General features: G+C 45.5%; 1 long non-coding RNA gene across 1 annotated transcript; it reads right to left on the bottom strand.

Moving 5' to 3' along the window:
• Positions 1-763: 763 nt before the first annotated feature.
• On the bottom strand, positions 764-5,899 carry LOC144691961 (uncharacterized). Its single transcript, XR_013579239.1, has 3 exons — positions 5,820-5,899; positions 4,486-4,555; positions 764-965 (listed from the first exon to the last, which is right to left on the bottom strand). It is a non-coding gene; the product is annotated as an uncharacterized LOC144691961 (long non-coding RNA).

Genomic DNA, 5,899 nt, shown 5'->3' with positions numbered 1-5,899 from the left:
TATACTCAAATGTATTATGATAAGAAAAAGTACAAAAGTAATGAAATGTAATTAATCTGGGAGCTGGGTCTTCATTCTTAGGAATGATTGCGGCTCCCTTGCATATGCTTGAATAAAATCGATTAAAAGGAAGCCTAAGTCTCTGTGGTCATTGCGGGATTGACGCGTGTACCATCTTCACTGAGCCAGCTCTCCAATGAGCAATTGGCATGGTAACCTGATCATGACAATGTCATCACTGTACCAGCTTTCCGTAGGTATATCTGAAACTGCTAGAATGAAAAAGTGGAGGCCACAAATGCGATCAGAGCGAAGCTCCACTACATCTGATGGGTGATCTTTATTATGAACCACGTTACTAATTAATGTCTAAATGCAATGACGGCATTTTTGTGGCCACCGATGCCAAGGCAATGGTGGACATGAACCTGGGAAGCTCCAGACGAAGGCTGGGTCATGAGTGCTTGTCAATTTCAGACGATGGTGCTGCTGAAGCTCTCTCTTTGCACAAAATGGTGACCTGACTCACAGGCTCGCATCCATGACTCAGAGTGACAGATCACTGCATCATGAAGAAGGATCTCATGCTGGGGACTCAGTATGATGATGAGGCCAGAACATTATTCTTGCATGAGAGATGATCTGTGGAGAAATGGTGCAGTCCGGATTCAGATCAGTATTCAGACGTTAATGCGATAACCAGTGATTGATGATTGTCCTCCTTGAGGTGCCTTGCGACACTCCAGGCATACTGACATCTTGAAGGCAGCAATAGGCAGTGAAATGTTGGTGTGATGCTTGGAAAGACTGCACCATGTCTAATTTCTTCATAGTGTGCGCTGGTGGAGTTCTTATCCTATAACAGAACGACACGTCCCAATGACTGCCTAGCCTTCCAAGGATGAGGCTATTGTCACACAAGATTGTAACTACTCACTCGGAGGTTGATGTCCTTTATTGAGATGCTGAGAATATGAAAGTAGGTGTTAATATCGAGCCTGCATGGAGGGCACAAGTGAAAGAGGATCAAATGAGCTAGTTGTCATCATCGTCCTGAAACATTGTGGCTATAAGGACTTCACAGGTACGTCTGTCATGTCTGGTCTATGCTATGGCCTCTTCCTCTGGGGCCTCAACTTCCTCGCCCTAATCAAGCTCATCCCTCTCTACATTTTGCTCATCAGAGGACACGTGCAGCTCCTCCAACTCTCCATCTGGCAACTCATCCCCCCTTCGGAGTGCCAGGTTGTGTAGAATGCAGCAAGCCACGATGATGCGGGATACCCTATGGGGAAAGTACTGGAGAGCACCACTTGACCTGTACAGACATCTGAAACACATCTTCAACATAGAATCACAGTATCTTTACAGTGCAGCAGGAGGCCAATCGGCTCAAGTTAGCCCCACTCCTCTGCCTTAACCCCATAACTTTACACATTCTTTCTTTTCAGATAGCAATCCAATTCCCTTTTGAATATCCCAATTGAACCTGCTTCCACCACCCTCTCAGGAAGTTTGTTCCAGACTCCAACCACCCTCTGGGTGAAAAAATTTTTCCTCACATCACTATTCCTCTTTTTGCCAATACTTGACTGTGCCATCTGTGGCCCAGTACAAGCCACCAAATGCCAGGACCGAAATATATGAGGGACTGACCACACACCGCACACCATGCTGTGCACGACTGACACAGGATGAACAGGCCCTCCCCCTCCCTGGACTGGGACCCAGACATACGTGCCAAGCAAAGCCTTGCAACATGGTGCACAATGGCCCAGGATTGTCTCTGCTTTCTGGCTCCAACTGCTTGTAGCGCAATTGGCGAGGACTGTCTCTGCTTTCTGGCTTCGACTACCTGTAGTGCAATGGCCCAGGATTATCTCTTCTTCCTGGCCCCGAATAATTGCCCCCCAGCTCTGTCATGTGTCTTTGACCACCCCTTCCCCAGTCATCCACCCCCCCTCTCAATCGTGTGTCTCTGTCCACCCCTTCCCCAGTCATCCCCGCAGTCATGTGGCTCTGTCCCCCACCCCCCCGGGCTCTGTTCAAGACATCCATCCCCAACATCTCCACTGAAGCCACTGCCTACAGCCCCTTCCCTTTCCTCTATCTTGTCTCACTTCCCACCTCCAGTCAAGTCTTTGCTTTCCAGCCCCTTCCCTCGCCTCTGTCTTGTCTCACCAACCCCACCATGCCAACTTCCCACTGGTCTTGCCTGAGCAGCCTTGGCACAGAGTTGGAGCAGCCACAAACGCAGCACAGTGAAAGGTAGGCGAGCGCTATGCGCACAAACCTCGAGGTCACAATTGAAGTGCAGTTCTCCGGCTGCATGTCTGTTTCATATGATCGTGATTAACACTGGTCTAATTAGCTGCTGGCATGGCCAGTTGATTTGGAGGGAGGGGTGTGATTCCAGCAAGCTGAGCATTCATGATATTCAAATGCATGCGAATGTGGTTCCCAACATGGTGCAGCAGCCTACCCGACCCGCCATGAAAATCGGAAGAGGAAAATTGCAAACTATTTTTACATCAGCGGGAAACAGACTTTTGGCCACATTCCGAATTTTCCCGTTCCACCTGCCACAATGCACGCCGCTGGTAGGACTGGAAAATTCTGCCCTTATGGCGGGAACTTCCGGTCCCACTCACCAGCGGGATTTCCCAGTGCTGCCGAAGTCAATCGTCTTTTGGCTGCCTTGCTGCCTTTTCTGGCCCTGGCCAGAAAATTCCAGCTACAGTGTGCAGACACAGTTGGCAATAGGAAGGCAAATGGCATTTAGGCCTTTATTACAAGGGAATTGGAGTATTATACAGGGTTTTGGTGAGATCAGACCTGGAGTACTGTGTGCAGTTTTGGTCTCCATATTTGAGGAAGGATAAGGGTATAATTATATTGGAGACAGCGCAGTGCAGAAAAGGTTCACTAGATTGGTTCCTGGGATGAGAGTGTTGTCCTATGATAAGAGGCAGAGTAAATTGTGCATATAATCTCTGGAGTTTAGAAGAATGAGAGGTGATCTCATTGGAACATAGAAGATTCTGAAGGGACTTGATAGGATAGACACTGAGAGGTTGTTTCCCCTGGCTGTGGAAACTAGAACACAGGCATAGTGTCAGGTTAAGGGGCTGATCTTTTAGGATTCAAATGAGGAATAATTTCTTCACTCAAAGAGTTGTGAACTTTTGGAATTCTCTACCCTAGAGGGTTGTGGATGCTCCATCATTGAGTATATTTAAGGCTAAGGTAGATATTTGGTCTCTGAAGGAATCAAGGGATATGGAGAGTGGATGGGAAAGTGGATTTAAGGCCGGTGAATAACCATGATTGTATTGAATGGCAGAGCAGGCTCAAGGAGCTATATGTTCTACACCTGCTTCTATTTCTTATGTTCTAGAAGATTAGCCATGAAATTTTTGAATACAGGGCAAGATAAAATAGCTGACTGGCCTTATCCCACTCCTATTTCTAATGTTCGCTAGGGTTTCCTTGGCTTTATTAATAGAAGCGTAGAGTACAAAAGAAAGGAAGTTTTGCTAAACCTTTATAAGCTACTGTTTAGGCCTCAGCGGGAGTATTATGGCCAATTCTGGGAATCACACTTTGGATATCAAAGCCTTAGAGAGGTGCAGAAGACATTTACTAGAAAGGTATGAGGGATGAGGAACTTCAGTTTTCTGGAGAAGATTAAGGGGAGATTTGATAGAAGAGTTCAAATGTTCTGATAGAGTAAATAAGAAAAAAAACTGTTTCCAAGAGCAGAAGGGTCAGTAACTGGAGGATACAGATTTATGATTGACAGATGAACCAGAATGACATGAGGAAACATAATTTTACACAGCAAGTTGTTGTGATTTGAACTGTACTGTCTGAAAGGGAAAAGGAAAGAGATTTAATAATAACTTTGAAAGGGAATTGGATAAATACTTGAAGGGAAACAATTAGCAGGGCTAAGGAGAAGGAGCAGGGGACTGGGACCAGTTGGATGGATCTACCAAATCAAGCATGTTGGGCCAGCAGGCCTACTTCTGTGCTATATCATTCAGTCACTATGAATGTGTGGAATAAACTTCCAGATGGAGTCTGGAGATGGGAATTCCAACACTCCAGCATTGTCCTTAAGTCTCCAAGAGTTAAAAGATTTAATTGTTGGACACCATTGCGAACAATCATAAGAAAAATCGCAGGGTTATTATAAAGATGGTATATTTTTTCTTCTTTTCTTCAAACGCTTCCATTAATTAGTTATAAAAACATTTCAGATTGAGGGAAAAGAATGCTGTTTGACTGGATGGTTGAGGGTGTAAGGTCATTTGATGAAACTTCCAGAAATATGTCCAAACAAAATTAGCAACCCTAAATGGAAGTGAAAACCTTAGAATCGGTTAATAAACAATCGGATACTATACAATGGCAGGTGATATTTAGATCATTTTGGATAGATAAATGACGGTAGATCAAATGGCTTTCCTTATCGACAATAACCTGGTGATCTTCTCAGTCGTGCCCTTCTGGAGTGCAAGGGGATTTTTCCCATAATTGATGTCCTGCTAGTCTACAACATTAACATAGTGCCTTTAATGTAGTAAATTGTTACAAAGGGTTCACAAAAATGACACTGAGCCAAAAAGATATTAGGGCAGGTAATCAAAAATTTGGTTAAAAAAGTAAGTTTTAAAGACGTTTCTTAATGGAGCAAGTGGAGAAGGTTTAAGGAGGGCATTTCAGAGATTGGGGCTTTGACAGCTGAAGGCAAAAGAGTTCTCGGGGGCTTTGAAAGACTTGAGGTTACAAACATAGGGTGGGACAAGGCCAAGGAGGGATTTGAACACGAGGATGAGAATTTTAAATTTGAGGCATGGGTACATTGGGAGCCATTGTAGATCAGTGAGCACATGGGACTTGGTATGAGTTAGAAAACTAGCTAACAAGGAATGGCTCTGTCTGAGGATCACCATTATTGCCAGGGGTTTTCCATAAATTTGTTCACATTTATCCCCTATTAAAAAGGGAATTTTGAAAAACAGTTATTCTGCATGAACTTTGTTATTCCTTTTAGTTGCACTGGGATGTGGAACTGTATGAATTCTGGAGAGCTGTTGAAACCGGTAAAAGTTAATAATAGTTAATAATAGAGATGATAGTAGGGCTGTGTTTAGTGGTGGCAGCAGGGAAGAAAAAGCAGGGGACGAACGCACTTCAGCGATCAGTGTGCGGCTGCACCTTGTCATCGGCATTCAATTGGCTGTTGCCGGGGCTGCAGTCCCCATTAAGCATGGCTTCCGAAGTGTACAACAAGGAGCGGTGATCACTGTTAGAGCAGCACTTGGATGAGGGTGCATCAATTACTGTGCACCCTCATAGGCTGAGCGGAGTCTTGGAGCGCTGACACCAGTCAGGCAAGCACTGGGAATGGGAGGAATTGTGGAGGGTATGCAGCGCCTTGCTGCCAGGAGCCCCTCCCAAGTCCACTGGGAAGCCACCAGTGTTTATTCCCCATGTGACGGAGGCCCCCCTTCCCCCTGCTCGTTAAATGCCAGCGGAGGCAGGAAGAGGTGCTTAATGGCCAGTAAAGTGGCTTAATTTGGTTCCAGTGGAGTGGCTCAACTGCGACCCTTCTCACTGCTTGCAAGATGGCGTGGCAACGGAAAGCAGGGTGTCCAACTCTTACGAAATAAAATAAAGGACACTTCAACCGGGGGAAATGGGGATTGTTGGTGACTAATTGCGTGGGTGTGGTGTTTAGTGAGCAGAAAAACAAGAGGTGTTTGTTGCTGGTGACAATGGTTGGGTGCTGATTTGATGCAACCAACACTTACAGCTTATCCTCTGGAGTCACTTTGCTGGATGACTCACAGGCTTGTAGCCCGACTCAAATCACTCAACTGAGACTCCCAGA

The sequence above is a fragment of the Cetorhinus maximus genome, chromosome 16 (genome assembly GCF_964194155.1).
Source record: "Cetorhinus maximus chromosome 16, sCetMax3.hap1.1, whole genome shotgun sequence".
NCBI classification, from domain to species: Eukaryota; Metazoa; Chordata; class Chondrichthyes; order Lamniformes; family Cetorhinidae; genus Cetorhinus; species Cetorhinus maximus.
This window is presented reverse-complemented; position numbering and strand designations above follow the sequence as displayed.